At 55.0% G+C, this 27,630-nt stretch overlaps 1 protein-coding gene and 1 long non-coding RNA gene across 5 annotated transcripts in view; one reads left to right on the top strand and one right to left on the bottom strand.

Moving 5' to 3' along the window:
• Positions 1–27,630, top strand: part of SCARB1 (scavenger receptor class B member 1) — a 636,132-nt gene that overhangs the window by 42,524 nt on the left and 565,978 nt on the right. The gene's annotated exons all lie outside the window — the stretch shown is intronic.
• Positions 6,388–27,630, bottom strand: part of LOC146783145 (uncharacterized) — a 219,285-nt gene continuing 198,042 nt past the window's right edge. The window contains exon 3 of the long non-coding RNA XR_014970696.1: positions 6,388–7,271. This is a non-coding gene — a long non-coding RNA (uncharacterized LOC146783145). The remainder of the gene's footprint in view (positions 7,272–27,630) is intronic.

Here is a 27,630-nt window from a genome sequence, read left to right as displayed (position 1 = left end):
CCCAACTTCTATCAAGTATTCCATATTAGCTGCTCTTCCAAGAGCGGTTACTGTAGCATAAACCATACCTTGGTTTTGTCATAATGGACTTTTTGTGTCCTGACGGGTAAAATAACAAGCATTGGCAGTGCCAATAGGTCTTGCCTTTGGAACCTTCTAAGTGTTTAGCCATGCAACAGTTGATGTTGTTGAAGCAAGGATATTGTGCTAGATAACTAAACACTTATAAGGTCCCAAAGGCGAGACCTATTGGCTGTGCCAATGCTTGTTCCAATCTGCTCTCAATCCACCCCAGTCCACCCAATAAGGTTCGGCTATTTTGCCGGTATGCGGGAGGCGCTTCACCAGGGAGTCCTCCCCATGCGTACCCCTTAAAATGCTTTGTTCTCAGTTTTCCTCCTCAGTCTTTGCTCTAGGGGCCTATTTAGTGCGGGATGCATAATAATAGGCTGCAAGTCCAGGAATCCCAGACCCCTCTTACCCCACCCCGATCCCTCTTTAGTAAGGCCACGGAGGTTCTACCAGCCTTATCCATAGACTATCCAGTGTTTTAAATGTGGACAAGTACAGGGAATAGATAGAATTCTGTAGGGTATACAGGCATCGTGGCAGCACCACCATTTTAGCCACTGCCACCCGTCCCATGACTGAGAGCGGCAGCGACGTCCAGAAGGCAGTCGACGCCTGAATACCCTAATCCCTCTCCCATATTGTGTTTGTACTGTTTTATCAGGTTCCCAACTCAGTCCTAACTCTGGGAGCTTTGGACACCCTAGGGGGAGACGGGCACCCCAGGGGCACCCCAGGGGGAGACAGCTACCCAGCTACCCTAGGGGGAGACTGGCTACCCTAGGGGGAGACTGGCTACCCTAGGGGGAGACTGCTACCCTAGGGGGAGACTGGCACCCCAGGGGGAGACGGCTACCCCAGGGGGAGACGGCTACCCCAGGGGGAGACGGCTACCCTAGGGGGAGACTGGCTACCCTAGGGGGAGACTGGCACCCTAGGGGCAGACGGGCACCCAGGGGGAGACGGGCACCCAGGGGGAAGAGGAGGCTCTTTTGATCGTTTGTACAGAGACCAGCGACCTCCCCAATGCCTTCCGAGTACTGCAACAGAACAGGAACCGACAACTGTGGGAGTCGCAAATAAAGCAGCAGATCCTCGGCAGGCGGGGACGCCCGCTGGTTGACATCCCACCCCGGCAACATTATTGCTTTATGGTCAGGTTCGGTCTACCCCAAGTATTTTTATTTTTATGTTATTTTTTTTCAACAACTTTGCAACATATAATGACAGGGTCGTTACTAGGGAGGTACACAGTTTGCAAGTGTAATCGTTACATGTGCCCTGATAGCTTGGCAATAATCAGGGTAAGGGTCAATAGTGCATGAGCTTTCATACTCTGGAAAGAAAATACTATAGCATTTGTTACCTGGCATCTGCACCTTCCAACCCAGGAGGGGGCCCAGCGGCCTTTCTTCCACAGTTTTTTAATACGTTACTGCATCTCTAGATTATCAGCTGTACTCTGGGTAGCTACACACGGTGTAATATCCACATCTGCATTCATTCGAGGGGCGTCTGTCGTTAAGCTTACACCCTCGCTTAAGACCCCACTTCTTCCTCTGCACATCAGTCACACCATTATCACCCGGTCTGGAAAGATATGCTTAGTAGGGGTCCCAAAATATCTTTCTTGCGAGTCGGCATAAGTTCGTGCTTGGTAAAGACCCAAAATATCTTTCAGACGGCTGCGACTGGGCATAAGTTCATGATCATCATCAGATCGGGTATTGCAAATGCCGTATCCGCATGCCAATCCTGCTTTGTCGGAAGTGAGCCCTTTGCCAAGCGCATCGCTATCCTGCGCCTCGAAGCAACAATCCCAAGGCATCTAGGTGCCTAGAGGTCTTCGGAACCTCTCTATCATAACTCAGCAGTGTTAGTAAGGAGGTTGAAGCAATGTTCTCACCTGGGATCTCCCAGAGCGCCCCCAAGACTGCGGTCCGAAAGCGCTGCGTGCCAGGGCAGAACCAGGCAACATGAGAAAATCCCGCACTGTCCACCCTGCAGCGAGGGCAGCAGGAACGGTCACTTGTACTGTAGCACAACAATTGAGCTGGAGTATAATACACCCGATTTAAGAAACTTGAATTGAATCAGCCCATGTCGTCGGATTGGGGGAACGGTCCGGACAACTGAGCAGCACTAGGTCCATTGTTTATCATTAATTATCATGTCCAAGTCCTTCTGCCAGTCCAGAAGGGCCTTAATAGTGCCCGGCCGCCATGCCCCCCGCGAGCATGTGTACAGTGTGGCTATCATTCGCTGTGATGTAAATGCTTGTAGCAAATGAGTCAAAGTGGGCAACTCCGGAGGCTCCGCCAGGGTCTCCCCAAGTAGTTCCCGCATCATATGACGTGCCCTGTAGTAATAGAACTGTGCTAGGATGGTTGGCGCGTCATGCTGTGCACTCACCTGATCCCAACTGTGGAGGAACCCGTCCCTGCCCTCGTAGCACGCTCACCGCTGTCTTTTCCTGCTCTAGGGGAAACCACATGAACAACTCCAGGGGTATCTGGTGAATCAAGTAGTGCTCCAGCCATCAGTTCTGCTATCTCTTTCCAAGAGGACTGAGTGGTACTAGGAGGTCCACTGTATGATGGCGTCGTGTTGACCCATGAAATAGGGTCTTGAGTAGAGTTAACTGAAGCATCGCATCTCAGCCAGAGGTGAGGCAGACCCTCGGGTCCGTGCAGCCAGCGATGGGCATCATACGTTGGCATTCCAACCTCCCATGGCATAGGGGAGAGTAAGCTCACCACAGGAATTGGAGCGGTCTGTGCCTAGGTGGTCATATCCTCGTTTGTTGGTCTACAACAGGAACAAACTGCGCAGGCAGAACGAGTGGTGACGATATCCAGATGTGTACCCTTCTTCTGTGAGTATAGGTCTTTGAGTGCGACTCTATCGTGATATTTCCCCTACAACCATGAGTATGGGTCTCTTGGTGCAGGGCGTCCGCATGATCTTTCCCCCACAAGCATTAGTATGGGTCTCTGATTATAAGGCTCTCATTCTATTTACTCTAGAATGATAGAGCCTCCCAATCAATGCACTCTACAACCATTAGTTTGGGACTCTCGGTGTGCGACTCGATCATTCTTTGTCCTCTACAACCATGACTATGGGTCTGTGATTGTGCAGTTCTATCACTCTGACACCCATATTCCTGGTATTAAAGTACATAGAATGAGAGCCTCACAATCAATATACTCTTCAACCGTTAGTTTGGGTCTCTGGGCGAATGGCTCTACCATTCGATGTCTTCAACAACCATTCGTTTGGATCTCTGGGCGTGTGGCTCTATCATTCCGTGTCCTTAACCAGCATTCGTTTCGGTCTCTGTGCATGTGCCTTTATCATTCTATGTCCTCTACAACCGTTAGTTTGGGTCTCTGGGCATGTGGCTCTATCATTCTGTGTTGTCTACAACCGTTTGTTTGGGTCTCTGGGCATGTGGCTCTATCATTCAATGTCCTCAACAACCATTTGTTTGGGTCTCTGGGCGTGCAACTCTATCATTCTATATCAACAACCATTAATTTGAGTCTCTGGATGTGCGGCTCTATCATTCGATGTTCTCTACAATCATTTGTTCGTTTGGGTCTCTGGGCGTGTTGCTCTGTCATTCGATGTTCTCTACAATCTTTCGTTCGTTTGGGTCTCTGGGTGTGCGGCTCTATCATTCTATGTTTTCTACAACCGTTAGTTTGGGTCTCTGGGCATGTGGCTCTATCATTCTATGTCCTCTACAACCGTTAGTTTGGGTCTCTGGGCATGTGGCTCTATCATTTGATGTCCTCTAAAACCATTACTTTAGGTCTCTGGGTGTGCGGCTCGATCATTCGATGTGCTCTACAACCGTTAGTTTGGGTCTCTGGGCATGTGGCTCTATCATTCGATGTCTTCTACAACCATTCATTTGGGTCTCTAGGCGTGTGGCTCTATCATTCGATGTCCTCTACAGCCGTTAGTTTGGGTCTCTGGAGGGGCGGCTCTAGCATGATGTTTCCTTTACAATGATGATTATAGGTCTCTGGCTGCCAGACTGTATTATGATTTAAAGTGCCCTACCGCATTGCCCTACCCCCATTTGCTCTAGCTCCCTGTGCATGTGTCCTCACCTTGCATCTCCACTACAATCCCCCTGAACATCCTTGATGAAACATGATCTTTTGTCTGTTTGGCAGAGGATTTCTGAAGACTGGACAGTTTGGCTGGGGAGAGGGGAGGCTGAGAAATCCCCAGAGTTCATTGCTTCATCTGCCCGTCAGCTCTTTACACTGCTAAGTTGACTTGTGACCCGTTGACCTGCACATATAGGTTTGGATGTTTCTGGAAAGCGCACGTTTTATTTTCAGTGCAAACATTCTACATTTGCTCGTAGTACATTATTCGGCCATCTCGTAGTGGAGCACGGACATCTTCTTGGATTCAGGTATTTGTGTGTTGTTTATCGACCAAAGGTAGAGTCATTGGGTCTTGCTGACTGTTAGACGAAGCCCACAATGCCCCAATATGTAGTCGCCATGTTCCGCTTCTTTTTTCCACCAGTGAGCTTGGAAGGGAAAGTAACTGCTCCCGGCTGATCTTTTTTTTTTTTTCTTGAAGATTTAAAAAAAATGGCAACATTAACATATTAAAATAAGTCACAATAAGCATCCTTGCCGTACTCCGGCGTCCACTCTAACCTCTGTTCCTCTGTATGGCCCAGTTTAAGAGGCTGGCCATTCCCATACGCCCCTTGTGCACTATAGCCAACAGCCGGTTTCCCTCCCATCAATGGTGCCAACTTTGCTGGCCTCAAAAGTAATTCACCCTTCAGCCACCATTCATCTGTTTTCCGAAACAGCTTTGAGTAGCTATCCAATCCATGTCCTTGTGCACAGCATCAAGCCACACTTGCTGAGAAATGACTTCCATGCTAGTGTTTTCATGGCATCCACCAGATCTACCATGTCCTGAAATCTGTATCATCTTTCTCAATTTCATAATTGAACTTCTGTATCTGAGACAGTAAACTTGCTTATTTTTGTTTTTATCCTTATACGATATTTAAAAAATCCACTCAAAATGTAAACGGTCTCATTATTTCGTCTCTCATTATATCCGCTCCACTTCCTTGTAGTTTGAGGTCAGTGTATATCTCAATCTGGTACCCCACAAATGGACCGGAAGTACCTAAAAAGCCAACAATTCCCCTCTCGTAGTGGAATAGCGAGTTTCAGATACTCTTAAGATAGGTGATGTGAAAGCCAATGTTTGGTGCAGGCATCCTACAATCCTTTCTTTCGCTCCACTAAAGGTTTCCCGCGTCGATGTTCTAAAACCTAGCCCTCATCTCTAGCAGTTTTTCAACTGTTCTGTAACCACCGATAATACATGCACAGATCTTGACTAATAGAGCGATTGACCCTCAGATGAAGCGCATCCAAGATGGCTTTCTCAGTAATTTATTTTTTGATCCACCCTTTCTGAAGTTAATAGAAAGTCCAAAAATGCTGCTTCTGTTGCAAAATGTGTCTCTTTCCTCAGTCATTTCACTGACCTTAGTATAACAATCTATTGTACCTCATCCATAAGTTCAGGAAATACTAAAATATCAACCTAAAAGATTGTCACACCTAGGACCTGTTGGAAGAATTGGAGTGTTCATTTTTGAGTACCCGGGCAGCATTAACCAACCCAAAAAGTAGTCGGCTATAAGACACTGACTGAGAGATACTGAGCTGATCCTTTTAGAAAAGGAGCGTAATCTAACAGAATGTTTTTGTTAACGGAGCGCCAGTCTGCACGGAGACGTAACTTCCCGGATTTTCTTTATTCTTCCTCTTGGTTGTAGCCGCTGGGGTGATCCACAGACCTGTTCAATAATTATGTCATTGTGCAACTGACATCTCACTTCTGATACCAGGCACTGGCTCGTGTACATTGTGACAGATTGGAATGGCACTTTTTTTACCGGGATCAGATGGGATATACCCATCTATCCTTCCTTATTACACTCAAAAATTGTTATGTGCTTAGTGCGCATCTTCCAGAACATTCAAATTCTAACATCCAGTACTGGAACATCGGTTCTGGGATCCAAAATTATGCCGCTTTCCCTTAAAAAAACCAGCCCAAAATTACCTTTAACTTATCGATCGACATATTTTTTTGTGCTCTTTGAACCCCTATGTAAATCATAAATAAACTCAACATGTAAATTATACCTGATTGTGAGAGGGAGGATCGAAAGGAAAAACGAGGAGGCCGAATTCGAGGATCAATTGTGTTGGAGTTTTATTTTTGTTTACGGAAATAGCAGTTCCAAAACAGGTTTAGGATGAATTGCTGGCCTTCTCTATTCGGGAGTCGTCCTCACGGTCTTCCAGCGGGTGATAGGTCCCTGACGTGGTCGGGTGTTTTCCCCAGGTTTCCTCGGACAGAAAGAAGGAGAGAAGGCGGTAAGAATCTTGTTCAGGCTTTCCGTTATGAACCCTTCACCAATGACTAATTACACTAAGAAACACCCGTTGTGACGAACAACAAAAATAAGACAGGTGTGGCGATTTCGTCAAAAATGAGGAACAGGGATATGGGAATTAGGTACAACTGCTCAGTCCCAGACGGAGTAGCGAAGGGGACCGTCCACAAGAACCCCTGGTTGAGGATACCACTCACAAAGCTAGAAGGGTTGTCGGTACGTATACTCTCTAGAAGAGACAGGGATTGGTTTACAGAACAGTTGAACGTAGCACCGTGGGTAGAATATCGGGCTGTGAAGGGACACCAGAGGGTAGGGCAACCACTTTAACCTACGGACACTTTGCAACCGTAATACCCGGTAGTCCACTAGCTGGACCCCACTTATCCCTCCCCCTTCCCGTGTCACGTACCGCTTCGGCCGCAACTCTCCGGAGCTGCGGCGGCTCATCAGCGTCCACCTGGGGCGTCCACCACTCTTTGGACCAGGTCTCGGCTTCTTCGGGTGAGTCCTCCGGGTCGACGGCTGGCCTCGGTTCCTCTTCTCCCGGTTCGATGGTCGAGGGTTCCTCTCCGCTCCTCTCTTCCTCTCGGCGTGGCTGTTCTTGGCGTAGCGGTTCTCGCTGCTCCTCCGATTCCACACACCCTCGCTGGTCTTCCGGGCTCCTTTCGTACTCGTCAGTTCCCGCCTCTCGCGGACGCCATTGGTTTCCGTATGGTCTGGGCGGGGCTCCTCCCTGCACACAAGAGGTAGGGGAGAGGTTTAACACATTCCCTCCCAGCGTCTCGTTGTATTTCTGTTTACGGGATGACGGGAAGGGTATCCCGGCTATGGAGGCCGCCTCCTCACACTGATGTATGCACACAGTCTCTTGTCTGAATGATACAATTGAGTCATGCCACTTATTGTGTAGCGTGACATCTGTATACCCATACCTATCTTGTACATAGAATGTAGGTTACCTGATTCTGAGGTCTCCTATTGGAACTTGGTTGCCTTATTGTTAGGGCTTATATTGGAACCAGTTAGAACCAGGTCATCTGATTATGACAGCCTAGGGTTCCCATATGAACCAGGTCACCTTATTGTTAGAGCTCATATAGGAACCAGGTAATCTGATTGTAAAGGGCTAGGGATTCCATTGGAACCAGGTTGCCTGACTGTTAGGGTTCCATTGGAACCAGGTCGCCTGATTGTTAGTGCTCCCTGGGGAACAATGCTGTCTGATTGTTAGGCCTAGAGCCCCCATTGGATCCAGGTCACCGGATTGTTAGGGTCTCATTGGATCCAGGTCACCAGATTGTTAGGGCTCCAATTGACAGCAGGTCCCCCGATTGTTAGGGGTCCCATTGGATCTAGGTCACTTGATTGTTTACAACGCAGTCAATACCACGCGGGTAGGTTACAACGCGGACGTTACATCGTCCGCGTTGTTACCACGCATGGCATTACATCGCAAGTCGTTTCTACGACTTGCGCTACATGGCGCGCAACACCAGGGAATGTGTTGGATTTTAAATCCACCACATTCCCTGCTGTTGCGCTAACTGGAGTAGGAATAGTAATTTATACTATTCCTTAGTCCAGCGAGCCATCTAGCGCAAGTCGTTGAAACAACTTGCGATGTAAAGCCATGCGTGGTAACAATGCGGACGATGTAACGTCTGCGTTGTAACCTACTGTGGAGTAATGGATGGCAAAGTAACGTCCTACATTCCTTAACCAGGACTCTTAGGACATAGAGGTAAAGGGTGATTGGTTAAGGGTGCCACCTGTTAGGACCCCTTATGGCCTGCAAAAGGCCTGGAGCCAGAATATCTTCCGCTCGACCTCTAGACCACAAGTTAAGCAGCCACTCGCCACTACGGAGGGTAATTTATTTTGGGCTACAGGAGATTAGCATGCCAGGGTACACCCCCTCTCCCCCATATACAACCATAGAGTGAAGACTGATGTTACTGGACTTAAGGGGTTAGTAAACATTGTCTTCCCTACCTTCCACCTCTGACCACTAAATGGAGGACACTGTCTTTTTGATGGCTCTCCTGGTCTCAAGCTGCTGTAATCTGTGTTATTTTTTGAACCATTCACCGACCCGTTACCGGATTCCCTCATCTTCAAGGGTCAGGCGTATTATGCATGGACAGTCCTCTGATACCTTACTTGCAGCTGGAGGGCACAGATAAAGGCTACACCAGCCACGTAACCAGCCACTCAGTACTAACCCGAGAGAACTGCCACGCATTGCTAGTCACCGGAGGAGACTAAAAGGGTCCACCCTGAGGGCCCTACTACCCGTACCTCGAGCACCAATATCGTTTGGGGATAACATGATGTTTATAACACAGTGTATCATGGCAAATCGCCTTAATTGACGCCATACATAGAAGGACTGTGACGCAGTCTATCCAGGCCGAGCTCGGATTACTCTCCATACCTGTTCCATCTCCACATCCTAAGGTCAGAGTTGATCCCTCCTCTCACAGCAAGCCTAGAAATGGGATCGAGAATACACAAGAACATTTACTAACACATCCTGCAGAGCTAGTCTGTGCAGCCGGTATACCACAAAGTATAATAAATGTGTATCTACATCTACCACTTCCTCATCCGTCATACCACCGAGCTGCACATCCCATGAGACAACAGCCGCACCTCTGTCAGACTTCCTCATCCGTCATACCACCGAGCTGCACATCCCATGAGACAACAGCCGCACCTCTGTCAGACTTCCTCATCCGTCATACCACCGAGCTGCACATCCCATAACACAACAGCTGCACCTCTACTTCCTCATCCGTCATACCGCCAAGCTGCACATCCCATAATACAACAGCCACACCTCTGTCACACTTCCTCATCCGTCATACCACCGAGCTGCATATCCCATAACACAACAGCTGCACCTCTGCTTCCTCATCCGTCATACCACCGAGCTGCACATCCCATAATACAACAGCCACACCTCTGTCACACTTCCTCATCCGTCATACCACCGAGCTGCACCTCTGTCACACTTCCTCATCCGTCATACCACCGAGCTGCACATCCCATAACACAACAGCTGCACCTCTGCTTCCTCATCCGTCATACCGCAAAGCTGCACATCCCATAATACAACAGCCACACCTCTGTCACACTTCCTCATCCGTCATACCACCGAGCTGCACATCCCATAATACAACAGCCGCACCTCTGTCAGACTTCCTCATCCGTCATACCACCGAGCTGCACATCCCATAACACAACAGCTGCACCTCTACTTCCTCATCCGTCATACCGCCAAGCTGCACATCCCATAATACAACAGCCACACCTCTGTCACACTTCCTCATCCGTCATACCACCGAGCTGCATATCCCATAACACAACAGCTGCACCTCTGCTTCCTCATCCGTCATACCACCGAGCTGCACATCCCATAATACAACAGCCACACCTCTGTCACACTTCCTCATCCGTCATACCACCGAGCTGCACCTCTGTCACACTTCCTCATCCGTCATACCACCGAGCTGCACATCCCATAACACAACAGCTGCACCTCTGCTTCCTCATCCGTCATACCGCAAAGCTGCACATCCCATAATACAACAGCCACACCTCTGTCACACTTCCTCATCCGTCATACCACCGAGCTGCACATCCCATAATACAACAGCTGCACCTCTACTTCCTCATCCGTCATACCACCGAGCTGCACATCCCATAATACAACAGCCACACCTCTGTCACACTCCCTCATCCGTCATACCACCGAGCTGCACATCCCATAATACAACAGCTGCACCTCTACTTCCTCGTCCGTCATACCACCGAGCTGCACATCCCATGAGACAACAGCCGCACCTCTGTCAGACTTCCTCATCCGTCATACCACCGAGCTGCACATCCCATAATACAACAGCCGCACCTCTGTCAGACTTCCTCATCCGTCATACCACCGAGCTGCACATCCCAGAAGACAACAGCCGCACCTCTGTGGTCAACACGTATGACTTGGAAATACTTCCCACATAGGATCAGAGCAAGACAACACGCTTCCAGCCACACCCACATAGTGTCGCGTGCCATCCGCAGAATACAGTACACAACAACTAACCACCATTAGCAAGTGGCCAGGCGGGGTCCAAAGTAGGCACTCTGTAGAAAGACATGCCACGCAACGCTGACCCCCAGAGGACTCTGACAATGTGCAACACTGCAGGCCCCACAAGCGACGTACTCCCACCTTCACTCATCTCCCTGCCATGGGAGGACACACAGACCATCCGGACAGATCTTTGACACTCTTCCCGCTCCCTCATACCTCTTTGGCCTCACAAATGTGTGTGTTCGACCATAATGGAGCAACCAGGTGAGTACATAAATGGGACCAGAGTGTCTCTTATAATAACTACAAACACCACAAAGGGATCTGCAGACATAAAGCTGCCAGCGTATCTCTATATGTAAGTCTCACGTATACCCATCACCTTAGGTTCACCACCGTGCAAAGGGCTGCGTCTCATAACGCGATAACCGCACCCGAGTGGCCCTCTCTCTCGACAGGGAAGCCCTTCTCACATAGGCTCATTGGCCCAATACTAAGAGAGCGTCATCCCATCTACACACCGTACACGGTGCAGCAGGCCGCCTGTGTGGGTAAGCGCCTCAGCAGCTGTTCGAGGGTAGTAAACACTATCGCAATGTTACAGTCGACTACAACCTTGAGTACAGCTCTGAGGGCTCTCCACCACTGCCTCCCCATCTAGAAGAGATGCCAGTTCAAGATCCTCACGCACACCTACAAACCCCTCCTCTACCCAGGACCTGCCTCCATCAACCACCGACTGAACTTCCACCATCTCTCCAGACACCTGCGCTCCTCTTCACTCGCCCTTGCGCGCACCACCCGCATCCGTCGCATACCGCAGCAGTGGCCGCTTCTTCTCGTACATCAACCCCCGACTGAACTTCCACCATCTCTCTAGACACCTGCACTCTTCACTCGCCCTTGCGCACACCACCCGCACCTGCGCTCCTCTTCACTCGCCCTTCGCACACCACCCGTATCCGTCGCATACCGCAGCGGGGGCTGCTTCTTCTCCTACATCACCGCCAAGACCTGGAACTACCGTCCCCTCCAGCTGCGTACAGCCCCCTCCCCTCGCTGGCACACTTCAGAAGAAGAGCCAGGGCTTGAGTCTGAGACACAGCGCCCAGATACCCCTAAGGATAGCAGTGTGGCGCTTTACAAATGCTGATTGAAGGGGATGAGGCCATCTAGGGGGCATCTTTTCTGAATGGCGGCTTGTCACTGATCATGTTGATTTAGCAGAGGCATGAATTTAGTAGGGTGACTGCCTTAGTCCAAGTCATTACAAACACTGTGTCAGGTTCTGAACTTTTCACCTAGAAATAACTTCTTTAAGTTGTATTAGTCTCATTAGTTCATTGGAAGCAGGACAAGACTACAACACCCAGAATGCATTTTTATCACTCAAAATTCCAGAACTGAGAGCAGTGTCCTTGATGACCTAGAGGGAGGTCGGTATCCTTAAGTTTAGTAATGTAGAATGAGTTGTGTAAGAGGTAGAGGTCAGAAGATGCAGCAGAACAAGCCCCCCGCCCCCCTCCACTTTTGGTGCTGATGGGAAGGAGAGCTCTTGGGGTGACTGGATCGATACTCAAAGTACATGGTGGGCTGGGGAAAGGGAGCAGATGTTTAGCTGGTCTGCTTTTAGAATTGTGTGACCGGTGCATGTGTACACGTGCTCTCCAATACTGTCCTTGTAGGGGAGATCTAGGACCCCATGACCGGGCACGGGCACCTAGTGCTACACCACTGGTGCTACAGTGACATCACTATTGCTTCTCCACTAGGGCTACAGCTCCACCACTGGTGCTACAGTGACATCACTAGTGCTGGGCTACAGCTCCACCACTGGTGCTAAAGTGACATCACTAGTGCTACTCCACTAGGGCTACAGCTTCACCACTGGTGCTACAGTGACATCACTATTGCTACTCCACTAGTGCTACAGCTCCACCACTGGTGCTACAGTGACATCACTATTGCTACTCCACTAGTGCTACAGCTCCACCACTGGTGCTACAGTGACATCACTAGTGCTGGGCTACAGCTCCTCCACTGGTGCTAAAGTGACATCACTAGTGCTACTCCACTAGGGCTACAGCTCCACCACTGGTGCTACAGTGACATCACTATTGCTACTCCACTAGTGCTACAGCTCCACCACTGGTGCTACAGTGACATCACTATTGCTAATCCACTAGTGCTACAGCTCCACCACTGGTGCTACAGTGACATCACTAGTGCTGGGCTACAGCTCCTCCACTGGTGCTAAAGTGACATCACTAGTGCTACTCCACTAGGGCTACAGCTCCACCACTGGTGCTACAGTGACATCACTATTGCTACTCCACTAGTGCTACAGCTCCACCACTGGTGCTACAGTGATATCACTATTGCTACTCCACTAGTGCTACAGCTCCACCACTGGTGCTACAGTGACATCACTAGTGCTACAGCTACACCACTGGTGCTACAGTGACATCACTATTGCTTCTCCACTAGGGCCACAGTGACATCACTATTGCTTCATGCTACTCCACTAGGGCTACAGCTCCACCACTGGTGCTACAGTGGCATCACTAGTGCTACAGCTACACCTCTGGTGCTACAGTGACATCACTAGTGCTACTCCACTAGTGCTACAGCTCCACCACTGGTGCTACAGTGACATCACTAGTGCTACAGCTACACCACTGGTGCTACAGTGACATTCATTAGTGCTATTCCACTAGGGCTACAGTGACATCACTATTGTTACTCCACTAGGGCTACAGCTCCACCACTGGTGCTACAGTGACATCACTATTGCTTCTCCACTAGGGCGACAGTGACATCACTAGTGCTACTCCACTAGGGCTACAGCTCCACCTCTGGTGCTACAGTGACATCACTAGTGCTACTCCACTAGGGTTACAGCTACTCCACTGGTGCTACAGTGACATCACTATTGCGTCTCCGCTAGGGCTACAGCTCCTCCACTGGTGCTACAGTGGCATCACTATTGCTACTCCACTAGGGCTACAGCTCCACCACTGGTCCTACAGTGACATCACTAGTGCTACTCCACTAGGGCTACAGTGACATCACTAGTGCTCCTCCACTAGGGCTACAGCTCCAGTACTGGTGCTACAGTGACATCACTAGTGCTACTCAACTAGGGCTACAGCTACACCTCTGGTGCTACAGTTACATCACTATTGCTTCTCCACTAGGGCGACAGTGGCATCACTAGTGCTACTCCACTAGGGCTACAGCTCCACCACTGGTACTACAGTGACATCACTAGTGCTACTCAACTAGGGCTACAGCCACACCTATGGTGCTACAGTGACATCACTATTGCTACTCCACTAGGGGGGGGTGGGGGTGCGTGTGTGTGTGTTTGTGTGTGTGTGTTTGTGTGTGTGTGTATGTGTGTGTGTGTGTGCGCGTGCGCGCGTGTGCGCGTGTGTGCGCGTGTGCGTGCGTGTGCGTGTGTGTGTGTGTGTGTGTGTGTGTGTGTGTGTGTGTGTGTGTGTGTGTGTGTGTGTGTGTGTGTGTGTACACATTTACAAGCCTCTGAAAAAACAGGACTGATATGATATAAAAGTGTGACTAAAAGCTTTAGTCCTACTTTTGTGTCTGACCTGTCCCGTTTTTTTTTTGCTTCTAACACTCTGGTCACCCGGCCAGGAGCGCATAGGCTTTGGCGCAGTGTTTGTCACTGGGGCAGCTACGGTGGCGTCCGTGCCAGGGGTCAACGGGCGGGTCTGCATGAGGCGTCCCTGTCATGGTGTAGAACGGGGTCGGCCTGTCTCCCCCCGAGGAGCCAGGCTGTCAGAGCTTGTTTTAGGACTGTGTGGTGACCCTAGACAGGCCTGACATCAGTTCTCCCTGTAGAGAAATCTTGGGGTTGATTGACCTCTTTTCTAGCGCTTTGAAGATTTACGCAGCACCCCGTACTTTCTCATAATGTGGGCGTCTAACAGCTGATCAGGTGATGCCAATGAAAGCTCGACATGAACCCCCAGGCCTTGACCCCCTGCGCCGACATGAACCCCAGTCCCCGACCCACTGGGCCGACATGACCCCCCTGGCCTTGACCCCCCTGGCCTAGACCCCCTGCGCCGACATGAACCCCAGTCCCCGACCCACTGGGCCGACATGAACCCCCTGGCCTTGACCCACTGCGCCGACATGAACCCCCTGGCCTAGACCCCCCTGGCCTAGACCCCCTGCGCCGACATGAACCCCCTGGCCTAGACCCCCTGCGCCGACATGAACCCCCAGTCCCCGACCCCCTGCGCCGACATGAACCCCCTCTGGGACCCAAACTCCTGCGCCGACATGAACCCCCAGTCCCCGACCCTCTGCGCCGACATGAACCCCTGGCCTAGACCCCCTGCGCCGACAAGAAACCCCAGTCCTCGACCCCCTGCGCCGACATGAACCCCCTCTAGGACCCAAACCCCTGCGCCGACATAAACCCCCTAGCCATGGCCCCTAGGTAGACATGAACCCCCAGTCCCCGACCCCCTGCGCTGACCGGAACACACTGGCCCTGACCCCCTGTGCCGACATGAACCCCCTGCGCCGACATGAACCCCCTGCGCCAACATAAACACCCAGTCCCTGATCCCCTGCGCCGACATGAACCCTCCGACCCCCCTGCGCCGACATGAACCCTCAGACCCCCTGCGCCGACATGAACCCCCAGATCCAGGCCCCGACCCCCTGCGCTGACATGAACCCCCAGACCCCCTGCGCTGACATGAACCCCCAGACCCCCTGCGCTGACATGAACCCCCAGACCCCCTGCGCCCACATGAACCCTCAGACCCCCTGCGCCGACATGAACCCCCAGATCCAGGCCCGACCCACTGCGCTGACATGAACCCCCTCTAGGACCCAAACCCCTGCGCCGACATGAACCCCCTAGCCATGGCCCCTAGGTAGACATGAACCCCCAGTCCCCGACCCCCTGCGCCGACATGAACCCCCTCTAGGACCCAAACCCCTGCGCCGACATGAACCCCCTAGCCATGGCCCCTAGGTAGACATGAACCCCCAGTCCCCGACCCCCTGCGCCGACATGAACCCCAGTCCCCGACCCCCTGCGCTGACCGGAACACACTGGCCCTGACCCCCTGTGCCGACATGAACCCCCTGCGCCGACATGAACCCCCAGTCCCTGACCCCCTGCGCCGACATGAACTCTCAGACCCCCTGCGCCGACATGAACCCCCAGATCCAGGCCCCGACCCCCTGCGCTGACATGAACCCCCAGACCCCCTGCGCTGACATGAACCCCCAGACCCCCTGCGCTGACATGACCCCCCAGACCCCCTGCGCCGACATGAACCCCCAGATCCAGGCCCCGACCCCCTGCGCTGACATGAACCCTCAGACCCCCTGCGCTGACATAAACCCCCAGACCCCCTGCGCTGACATAAACCCCCAGACCCCCTGCGCTGACATGAACCCCCAGACCCCCTGCGCCGACATGAACCCCCAGATCCAGGCCCCGACCCCCTGTGCTGGCATGAACCCCCAGACCCCCTGCGCTGACATGAACCCCCAGACCCCCTGCGCCGACATGAACCCCCAGATCCAGGCCCCGACCCCCTGTGCTGGCATGAACCCCCAGACCCCCTGCGCTGACATGAACCCCCAGACCCCCTGCGCTGACATGAACCCCCAGACCCCCTGCGCCGACATGAACCCCCAGACCCCCTGCGCCGACATGAACCCTTCTTTCCCCGGGCTGGCACACGAGGGTCCAAGGCCGCGGCCTGATCCAGACGGGTCGATATCGCATGTTTGCTCGGAGCCCTCGGGGACCTTTGAACTTTGCATCTTTCATCATTGTTTTATTGCAGAGTTTTGCGCACACAGGACACGGGGCGCTTCCTCCGTTGGCCAATCCTGGGCTCTCGGTGGGGCAAGAGGGGATGGAGAAAGAGAGCGGGGCAGGACTCTCGATGTGGCCGCCCCTAAGGCACCCCCTGGAGGCTGGTGCTCCGTTGTAAGGGAGCCTTACCCCGTGTTTTAAGGGTGCTACTATGTCCGATTCGGGTGGGCTCTGCCCGGGAGTCGGGTGGGCTCTGCCCGGGAGTCGGGAGGGCTCTGCCCGGGAGTCGGGTGGGCACTGCCCGGGAGTCGGGAGGGCTCTGGGCTCTGCCCGGGAGTCGGGTGGACACTGCCCGGGAGACGGGTGGAGTCGGGTGGGCACTGCCCGGGAGTCGGGTGGGCTCTGTACGGAGTCGGGAGGGCTCTGCACGGGAGTCGTGTAGGCACTGCCCGGGAGTCGGGTGGGGACCGCCCGGGAGTCGGGTGGGCTCTGCCCGGGAGTCGGGTGGGCTCTGCCCGGGAGTCGGGTGGGCTCTGCCCGGGAGTCGGGTGGGCAGTGCTCGGATACGGGTTGGGCTCTGCCCGGAGTAAGACGGGCTCAAATCATTCTGTTTTATTTCCCATGAAAATAAATGAAGTGATTCCCTTTGTTCAAGAACCGTGAGCGGGATCCCTAGGAATCGAGCACAGTTTCCAGCTGCCGTAAAGAGCACCCAGGGGCCCCCTCTTCCGATCCCCTGAGAGCAGCGCCCCTCGTTCAGAGCGCATGAACGAACCACACCCTGTTTATTTCAAAGCGCCTGAAACCTGTGGCCCACTCCTTTTCAAAGCGCTGCAGACAGTGACACCTCGGCTTCAAAGCGCCTGCAGACAGTGAGCCCTCGGCTTCAAAGCGCCTGCAGACAGTGAGCCCACGGCTTCAAAGCGCCTGCAGACTGTGAGCCCTCGAGGGAACGCTCGGCTTCAAAGCGCCTGCAGACAGTGAGTCCTCGTCTTCAAAGCGCCTGCAGACAGTGAGCCCTCGAGTGAACCCTCGGCTTCAAGGCGCCTGTAGACAGTGAGCCCACGGCTTCAAAGCGCCTGTAGACATTGAACCCTCGGCTTCAAAGCCCCTGCAGACAGTGAGCCCTCGACTTCAAAGCGCCTGCAGACAGTGAACCCTCGGCTTCAAAGCGCCTGCAGACAGTGAACCCACGGCTTCAAAGCGCCTGCAGACAGTGCGCCCTCGGCTTCAAAGCGCCTGCAGACAGTGAACCCTCGGCTTCAAGGCGCTGCTTCGGTGCCCAGGTGATGATGCCGCTAACTGGGTATTGGCTGCAGACCGAATCGTGGATTTGGACCCGGGTACAGATGCCTCACAAGCCTCGAGAATCAACCACCGATGCGTGCTCTGTGTGCGCGAGGAGTTCGTTGCGATAAAAGCATATTTACAATAAAGTCCTGTTTGTAAAACCGAGTGATTTGTAGAAAGCCGGGTGACTTCCGGGGGCCGCAGCGCCGTGAGTGGTCGTCTCCCCGTGGGTCCCCGAAGGACAGAAAGTGACAAGCGCTGGAAAGGTTGGTTCGTGCAGAAGGGAAGGCGCCTTTGATCCCATGGGGCCCCTGCCTGGCCCCTGGGAGGCCTGTGACCCGTCCCGTATCACGACAGGTGGGATTGGCAAGGCGGGCACTCGGGCGATGGCCGGTGTCTGAGCTGCAGCTGCGGGCCGCTTGTTTGGGCAGCAAATATGGGCCATTTATATTTTTATTTTATCTTTTTATTGGATTTAGGGTGCCCGGGACTATTTTTGATCCCAAATCCAGCCCTGATGACGAGCATTGAGCTCACAGTGGACCTCTCAGTGCTCTCAGTCCGGGTCGTCCCAGTGCTCTCAGTCCGGGTCGCCCCAGTACTCTCAGGTCACGCTCTCAGTCCGGGTCCTCTCAGTGCTCTCAGTCCGGGTCGTCCCAGTGCTCTCAGGTCACGCTCTCAGTCCGGGTCCTCTCAGTGCTCTCAGTCCGGGTCCTCTCAGTGCTCTCAGTCCGGGTCGTCCCAGTGCTCTCAGTCCGGGTCGCCCCAGTGCTCTCAGGTTGTGCTCTCAGTCCGGGTCCCTTCAGTGCTCTCAGTCCGGGTCGCCCCATTGCTCTCAGGTGGTGCTCTCAGTCGGGGTCGTCCCAGTGCTCTCAGTCGGGGGTCCCAGTGCTCTCAGTCGGGGTCGTCCCAGTGCTCTCAGTCCGGGTCGTCCCAGTGCTCTCAGTCCGGGTCGCCCCAGTGCTCTCAGTCCGGGTCGCCCCAGTCGCCACGCCCCAGTCGCCCCAGTGCTCTCAGTCTGGCTCGTCCCAGTGCTCTCAGTCTGGCTCGTCCCAGTGCTCTCTCAGTGCTCTCAGTCCGGGTCGTCCCAGTGCTCTCAGTCCGGGTCGTCCCAGTGCTCTCAGTCCGGGTCGTCCCAGTGCTCTCAGTCCGGGTCGTCCCAGTGCTCTCAGTCTGGCTCGCCCCATTGCTCTCAGTCTGGCTCTTCCCAGTGCTCTCAGTCTGGCTCGTCCCAGTGCTCTCAGTCCGGGTCGTCCCAGTGCTCTCAGTCCAGCTCACCCCAGTGCTCTCAGGTTATGCTCTCAGTCTGGGTCCTCCCAGTACTCTCAGGTTATGCTCTCAGTCTGGGTCCTCCCAGTACTCTCAGGTTATGCTCTCAGTCGGGGTCGTCCCAGTGCTCTCAGTCGGGGGTCCCAGTGCTCTCAGTCGGGGTCGTCCCAGTGCTCTCAGTCGGGGTCGTCCCAGTGCTCTCAGTCGGGGTCGTCCCAGTGCTCTCAGTCGGGGTCGTCCCAGTGCTCTCAGTCCGGGTCGTCCCAGTGCTCTCAGTCCGGGTCGCCCCAGTGCTCTCAGTCCGGGTCGCCCCAGTCGCCACGCCCCAGTCGCCCCAGTGCTCTCAGTCTGGCTCGTCCCAGTGCTCTCAGTCTGGCTCGTCCCAGTGCTCTCTCAGTGCTCTCAGTCCGGGTCGTCCCAGTGCTCTCAGTCCGGGTCGTCCCAGTGCTCTCAGTCCGGGTCGTCCCAGTGCTCTCAGTCTGGCTCGTCCCAGTGCTCTCAGTCTGGCTCGTCCCAGTGCTCTCAGTCTGGCTCGTCCCAGTGCTCTCAGTCCGGGTCGTCCCAGTGCTCTCAGTCCAGCTCACCCCAGTGCTCTCAGGTTATGCTCTCAGTCTGGGTCCTCCCAGTACTCTCAGGTTATGCTCTCAGTCCGGGTCCTCCCAGTACTCTCAGGCTGTGCTCTGTCGGGGTCGTCCCAGTATTCTCAGGCTGTGCTCTGTCGGGGTCGTCCCAGTATTCTCAGGCTGTGCTCTGTCGGGGTCGTCCCAGTATTCTCAGGTTGTGCTCAGTCCGGGTCCTCCCAGTACTCTCAGGCTGTGCTCTCAGTTGGGGTCATTCCAGTATTCTCAGGTTTTGCTTTCAGTCGGGGTCGTCCCAGTATTCTCAGGTTCTGCTCTTTGTCCGGGTCGTCCCAGTGCTCATTGTCCGGGTCCTCCCAGTACTCTCAGGTTGTGCTCTCAGTCCGAGTCGTCCCAGTGCTCTCCGGTTGTGCTCTCTGTCCGGGTCGTCCTTTCAGTCCGAGTCGTCCCAGTGCTCTCAGGTTGTGCTCTTAGTCCTGGTCGTCCCAGTGCTCTCAGGTTCTGCTCTCAGTCCGAGTCCTCCCAGTACTCTCAGGTTGTGCTCTCAGTTGGGGTTGTCCCAGTATTCTCAGGTTGTGCTCTCAGTCGGGGTCGTCCTCCCAGTCCGGGTCGTCCCAGTGCTCTCAGCCCGGGTCCTCCCAGTACTCTCAGGCTGTGCTCTCAGTCGGGGTCGTCCCAGTATTCTCAGGTTGTGCTCTCAGTCCGGGTCGTCCTCTCAGTCTGGGTCGTCCCGGTGCTCTCAGGTTGTGCTCTCAGTCAGGGTCCTCCCAGTACTCTCAGGCTGTGCTCTCAGTCGGGGTCGTCCCAGTATTCTCAGGTTGTGCTCTCAGTCCGGGTCGTCCCAGTGCTCTCAGTCCGGGTCCTCCCAGTACTCTCAGGCTGTGCTCTCAGTCGGGGTCGTCCCAGTATTCTCAGGCTGTGCTTTCAGTCGGGGTCGTCCCAGTATTCTCAGGTTGTGCTCTCAGTCTGGGTGGTCCTCTCAGTCCAGGTCGTCCCAGTGCTCTCAGTCCAGGTCGTCCCAGTGCTCTCAGTCCGGGTCGTCCCAGTGCTCTCAGTCTGGGTCGTCCCAGTGCTCTCAGTCTGGGTCGTCCCAGTGCTCTCGGGTTGTGCTCTCAGTCCGGGCCATCCTGGTGCTCTCAGGTTATGCTCTCAGTCCGGGTCGTCCCAGTATTCTAAGGTTGTGCTCTCAGTCCGGGACGCCCCAGTGCTCTTAGTCCGGGTTGTCTCAGTACTCTCAGGCTGTGCTCTCAGTCCGGGTCCTCCCAGTACTCTCAGGCTGTGCTCTATCGGGGTCGTCCCAGTATTCTCAGGTTGTGCTCTCAGTCCGGGTCGTCCTCTCAGTCCGAGTCGTCCCAGTGCTGTCAGGTTGTGCTCTCAGTCCGGGTCGTCTCCATGCTCTCAGTCCGGGTCGTCTCCATGCTCTCTGTCCGGGTCGTCTCCATGCTCTCTGTCCGGGTCATCCCAGCGCTCTCTGTCCGGGTCATCCCAGCGCTCTCTGTCCGGGTCGTCCCAGCGCTCTCTGTCCGGGTCGTCCCAGCGCTCTCAGTCCGGGTCATCCCAGCGCTCTCTGTCCGGGTCGTCCCAGCGCTCTCAGTCCGGGTCGTCCCAGCGCTCTCAGTCCGGGTCGTCTCCATGCTCTCAGTCCGGGTCGTCCCAGTGCTCTCAGTCTGGTTCATCCCAGTATTCTCAGGTTGTGCTTTCAGTCCAGGTCGTCCCAGTACTCTCAGGCTGTGCTCTCAGTTGGGGTTGTCCTAGTATTCCCAGGTTGTGCTCCCAGTCCGGGTCATCCTCTCAGTCCGGGTCGTCCCAGTGCTCTAACGTTGTGCTCTTAGTCCGGGTCGTCCCGGTGCTCTCAGGTTGTGCTCTTAGTCCGGGTCGTCCCAGTGCTCTGAGGTTGTGCTCCTAGTCCGGGTCGTCCCAGTATTCTCAGGTTGTGCTTTCAGTCGGGGTCGTCCCAGTACTCTCAGGTTGTGCTCTGTCCGGGTCGTCCCAGTATTCTCAGGTTGTGCTCTCAGTCCGGGTTGTCATCCCAGTGCTCTCCGTCCGAGTCATCCCAGTGCTCTCAGTCCGGGTCGTCACCGTGCTCTCAGGTTGTGCTCTCAGTCCGGGTCCTCCCAGTACTCTCAGGCTGTGCTCTCAGTCTGGGTCCTCCCAGTATTCTCAGGTTGTGCTTTCAGTCGGGGTAGTCCCAGTATTCTCAGGTTGTGCTCTCAGTCTGGGTCGTCCTCTCAGTCTGGGTCGTCTTCTCAGTCCGAGTCGTCCTAGTGCTCTCAGGTTGTGCTCTTAGTCCGGGTCGTCCCAGTATTCTCAGGCTGTGCTCTGTCGGGGTCGTCCCAGTATTCTCAGGTTTTGCTTTCAGTCGGGGTGGTCCCAGTATTCTCAGGTTGTGCTCAGTCCGGGTCCTCCCAGTACTCTCAGGCTGTGCTCTCAGTCGGGGTCGTCCCAGTATTCTCAGGTTCTGCTGTTTGTCCAGGTCGTCCCAGTGCTCATTGTCCGGGTCCTCCCAGTACTCTCAGGCTGTGCTCTGTCTGGGTCGTCCCAGTGCTCTCAGTCTGGGTCATCCCATTACTCTCAGGCTGTGCTCTCAGTTGGGGTTGTCCCAGTATTCTCAGGTTGTGCTCTCAGTCCTGGTCGTCCCAGTGCTCTCAGGTTCTGCTCTCAGTCCGAGTCCTCCCAGTACTCTCAGGCTGTGCTCTCAGTTGGGGTTGTCCCAGTATTCTCAGGTTGTGCTCTCAGTCGGGGTCGTCCTCCCAGTCCGGGTCGTCCCAGTGCTCTCAGCCCGGGTCCTCCCAGTACACTCAGGCTGTGCTCTGTCAGGGTCGTCCCAGTATTCTCAGGTTGTGCTCTCAGTCCGGGTCGTCCCAGTATTCTCAGGTTGTGCTCTCAGTCCGGGTTGTCATCCCAGTGCTCTTAGTCCGGGTCGTCACCGTGCTCTCAGGTTGTGCTCTCAGTCCGGGTCGTCCCAGTGCTCTCAGGTTGTGCTCTCAGTCCAGGTCCTCCCAGTATTCTCAGGTTGTGCTCTCAGTCCGAGTCGCCCCAGTGCTCTCAGTCTGGGTCATCCCAGTGCTCTCAGTCCGGGTCGTCCCAGTGCTCTCAGGTTGTGCTCTCAGTCCAAGTCCTCCCAGTACTCTCAGGCTGTGCTCTGTCGGGGTCGTCCCAGTATTCTCAGGTTGTGCTCTCAGGCTGGGTCGTCCTCTCAGTCCGAGTCCTCCCAGTACTCTCAGGCTGTGCTCTGTCTGGGTAGTCCCAGTATTCTCGGGTTGTGCTCTCAGTCTGGGTCGTCCTCTCAGTCCGAGTCCTCCCAGTACTCTCAGGCTGTGCTCTGTCGGGGTCGTCCCAGTATTCTCAGGTTGTGCTCTCAGTCCGGGTCGTCGCAGTGCTCTCAGGTTGTGCTCTTAGTCCGGGTCGTCTCAGTGCTCTCAGGCTGTGCTCTCAGTTCGGGTCCTCCCAGTATTCTCAGGTTGTGCTTTCAGTCGGGGTCGTCCCAGTATTCTCAGGTTGTGCTCACAGTCCGGGTCGTCCCAGTGCTCTCAGGTTCTGGTCTTAGTCCACGTCGTCCCAGTGCTCTCAGGTTCTGCTCTCAGTCCGGGTCATCCCAGTGCTCTCAGGCTGTGCTCTCAGTTGGGGTCATCCCAGTATTCTCAGGTTTTGCTTTCAGTCGGGATCGTCCCAGTGCTCCCAGGTTCTGCTCTCAGTCCGGGTCGCCCCAGTGCTCTCAGTCCGGGTCGCCCCAGTGCTCTCAGTCCGGGTCGCCCCAGTCCTCTCAGTCCGGCTTACCCCAGTGCTCTCAGTCCGGGTCGTCCCAGTGCTCTCAGGTTGTGCTCTCAGTCCAGGTCCTCCCAGTACTCTCAGGCTGTGCTCTCAGTTGGGGTCGTTCCAGTATTCTCTGGTTTTGCTTTCAGTCTGGGTCGTCCCAGTATTGTCAGGTTGTGCTCTCAGTCCGAGTCGTCCCAGTGCTCTCAGGTTGTGCTCTCAGTCCGGGTCCCCCCAGTACTCACAGGCTGTGCTCTCAGTCCGGGTCCTCCCAGTACTCACAGGCTGTGCTCTCAGTCCGAGTCGTCCCAGTATTCTCAGGTTGTGCTCACAGTCTGGGTCGTCCCAGTATTCTCAGGTTGTGCTCACAGTCTGGGTCGTCCCAGTGCTCTCAGGTTCTGCTCTTAGTCCGGGTCGTCCCAGTGCCCTCAGTCCGGGTCGTCCCAGTGCTCTCAGTCCAGGGCCTCCCAGTGCTCTCAGGCTGTGCTCTCAGTTGGGGTCGTCCCAGTATTCTCAGGTTTTGCTTTCAGTTTGGATCGTCCCAGTGCTCTCAGGTTATGCTCTCAGTCCGGGTCGTCCCAGTGCTCTGTCCGGGTCGCCCCGGTGCTCTCAGGTTCTGCTCTCAATCCGGGTCCTCCCAGTACTCTCAGGCTGTGCTCTCAGTTGTGGTCGTTGCAGTATTCTCAGGTTTTGCTTTCAGTCGGGGTCGTCCCAGTATTCTCAGGTTGTGCTCTCAGTCCGAGTCGTCCTCTCAGTCCGGGTCGTCCCAGTGCTCTCAGGTTGTGCTCTCAGTCCGAGTCCTCCCAGTACTCTCAGGCTGTGCTCTCAGTTGGGGTCATCCCAGTATTCTCAGGTTTTGCTTTCAGTCGGGATCGTCCCAGTGCTCTCAGGTTCTGCTCTCAGTCCGGGTCGCCCCAGTGCTCTCAGTCCGGGTCGCCCCAGTGCTCTCAGTCCGGGTCGCCCCAGTGCTCTCAGTCCGGGTCGCCCCAGTGCTCTCAGTCCGGGTCGCCCCAGTGCTCTCAGTCCGGGTCACCCCAGTGCTCTCAGTCAGGCTCACCCCAGTGCTCTCAGTCCGGGTCGTCCCAGTGCTCTCAGGTTGTGCTCTCAATCCGGGTCCTCCCAGTACTCTCAGGCTGTGCTCTCAGTTGGGGTCGTTCCAGTATTCTCCAGTTTTGCTTTCAGTCCGGGTCCTCCCAGTATTCTCAGGTTGTGCTCTCAGTCCGAGTTGTCCCACTATTCTCAGGTTGTGCTCACAGTCTGGGTCGTCCCAGTGCTCTCAGGTTCTGCTCTTAGTCCGGGTCGTCCCAGTGCCCTCAGTCCGGGTCGTCCCAGTGCTCTCAGTCCAGGGCCTCCCAGTGCTCTCAGGCTGTGCTCTCAGTTGGGGTCGTCCCAGAATTCTCAGGTTTTGCTTTCAGTTTGGATCGTCCCAGTGCTCTTAGGTTATGCTCTCAGTCCGGGTCGCCCCAGTGCTCTCAGTCTGGGTCGTCCCAGTGCTCTCAGTCCGGGTCGTCCCAGTGCTCTCAGTCCGGGTCGCCCCAGTGCTCTCAGTCTGGGTCGTCCCAGTGCTCTCAGTCCGGGTCGTCCCAGTGCTCTCAGTCCGGGTCGCCCCGGTGCTCTCAGGTTCTGCTCTGTCCGGGTCCTCCCAGTACTCTCAGGCTGTGCTCTCAGTCCGGCTCACCCCAGTGCTCTCAGTCCGGGTCGTCCCAGTGCTCTCAGGTTGTGCTCTCAGTCCAGGTCCTCCCAGTACTCTCAGGCTGTGCTCTCAGTTGGGGTCGTTCCAGTATTCTCTGGTTTTGCTTTCAGTCTGGGTCGTCCCAGTATTGTCAGGTTGTGCTCTCAGTCCGAGTCGTCCCAGTGCTCTCAGGTTGTGCTCTCAGTCCGGGTCCCCCCAGTACTCACAGGCTGTGCTCTCAGTCCGGGTCCTCCCAGTACTCACAGGCTGTGCTCTCAGTCCGGGTCCTCCCAGTACTCACAGGCTGTGCTCTCAGTCCGAGTCGTCCCAGTATTCTCAGGTTGTGCTCACAGTCTGGGTCGTCCCAGTGCTCTCAGGTTCTGCTCTTAGTCCGGGTCGTCCCAGTGCCCTCAGTCCGGGTCGTCCCAGTGCTCTCAGTCCAGGGCCTCCCAGTGCTCTCAGGCTGTGCTCTCAGTTGGGGTCGTCCCAGTATTCTCAGGTTTTGCTTTCAGTTTGGATCGTCCCAGTGCTCTCAGGTTATGCTCTCAGTCCGGGTCGTCCCAGTGCTCTGTCCGGGTCGCCCCGGTGCTCTCAGGTTCTGCTCTCAATCCGGGTCCTCCCAGTACTCTCAGGCTGTGCTCTCAGTTGTGGTCGTTGCAGTATTCTCAGGTTTTGCTTTCAGTCGGGGTCGTCCCAGTATTCTCAGGTTGTGCTCTCAGTCCGAGTCGTCCTCTCAGTCCGAGTCCTCCCAGTACTCTCAGGCTGTGCTCTCAGTTGGGGTCATCCCAGTATTCTCAGGTTTTGCTTTCAGTCGGGGTCGTCCCAGTATTCTCAGGTTGTGCTCTCAGTCCGAGTCGTCCTCTCAGTCCGAGTCCTCCCAGTACTCTCAGGCTGTGCTCTCAGTTGGGGTCATCCCAGTATTCTCAGGTTTTGCTTTCAGTCGGGGTCGTCCCAGTATTCTCAGGTTGTGCTCTCAGTCCGAGTCGTCCTCTCAGTCCGAGTCCTCCCAGTACTCTCAGGCTGTGCTCTCAGTTGGGGTCATCCCAGTATTCTCAGGTTTTGCTTTCAGTCGGGATCGTCTCAGTGCTCTCAGGTTCTGCTCTCAGTCCGGGTCGCCCCAGTGCTCTCAGTCCGGGTCGCCCCAGTGCTCTCAGTCAGGCTCACCCCAGTGCTCTCAGTCCGGGTCGTCCCAGTGCTCTCAGGTTGTGCTCTCAATCCGGGTCCTCCCAGTGCTCTCAGGCTGTGCTCTCAGTTGGGGTCGTTCCAGTATTCTCCAGTTTTGCTTTCAGTCCGGGTCCTCCCAGTATTCTCAGGTTGTGCTCACAGTCTGGGTCGTCCCAGTGCTCTCAGGTTCTGCTCTTAGTCCGGGTCGTCCCAGTGCCCTCAGTCCGGGTCGTCCCAGTGCTCTCAGTCCAGGGCCTCCCAGTGCTCTCAGTCCAGGGCCTCCCAGTGCTCTCAGGCTGTGCTCTCAGTCGGGGTCGTCCCAGTATTCTCGGGTTGTGCTCTCAGTCCGGGTCGTCCTCTGTCCGAGTCGTCCCAGTGCTCTCAGGTTATGCTCTCTGTCGGGGTTGTCAGCCAGCCCTGTAGGGACAAGGCCTTGTACTGTGGTGTTGAGTCCCATACAGTGCGCCCGTCCCTATGGGACGTCAGATCATGTACAGGAGATGGGAGAAAGCACAGAAGGACACAGACGATTGGAGTCGGGAGTGAGGGGTCCATCAGTTGGATCTTTAGTACATGAGGCCCATTTTACCAGCAGTGCCGAGGTCGGTGGTGTTCGAACCAGAGGTCAGTGCTACCCGTAGTACTGGAGGTCAGGCTTGTACCTAGTACTGGAGTTCAGTGCTATCCATAGCACCGGAGGTCGGTGTTATCCATAGCACCGGAGAATACTGGGACGACCCCAACTGAGAGCACAGCCTGAGAGCACTGGGAGGCCCCGGACTGAGAGCACTGGGACGACCCGGACTGAGGGCAGAACCTGAGAGCACTGGGACAACTGGATGAACCTAGGGGTGATATCGGGGTTTCGGGGAACGGGGAGCCCCAGAGGTTACTTCTAGGCTCTGGAGATGATAGTAAGGCATGAACCTAGGAGTGATATCGGGGTTTCGGGGAACGGGGAGCCCCAGAGGTTACCTCTAGGCTCTGGCGATGGGTAGTAAGGCATGAACCTAGGGGTGATGTCGGGGTTTCGGGGAACGGGGAGCCCCAGAGGTTACTTCTAGGCTCTGGAGATGGGTAGTAAGGCATGAACCTAGGGGTGATATCGGGGTTTCGGGGAACGGGGAGCCCCAGAGGTTACTTCTAGGCTCTGGAGATGGGTAGTAAGGCATGAACCTAGGGGTGATATTGGGGTTTCGGGGAACGGGGAGCCCCAGAGGTTACTTCTAGGCTCTGGAGATGGGTAGTAAGGCATGAACCTAGGGGTGATATCGGGGTTTCGGGGAACGGTGAGCCCCAGAGGTTACTTCTAGGCTCTGGAGATGGGTAGTAAGGCATGAACCTAGGGGTGATGTCGGGGTTTCGGGGAACGGGGAGCCCCAGAGGTTACTTCTAGGCTCTGGAGATGATAGTAAGGCATGAACCTAGGAGTGATATCGGGGTTTCGGGGAACGGGGAGCC

This window comes from Triturus cristatus, chromosome 11, assembly GCF_964204655.1.
Source record: "Triturus cristatus chromosome 11, aTriCri1.1, whole genome shotgun sequence".
Classification (NCBI taxonomy): Eukaryota; Metazoa; Chordata; class Amphibia; order Caudata; family Salamandridae; genus Triturus; species Triturus cristatus.
This window is presented reverse-complemented; position numbering and strand designations above follow the sequence as displayed.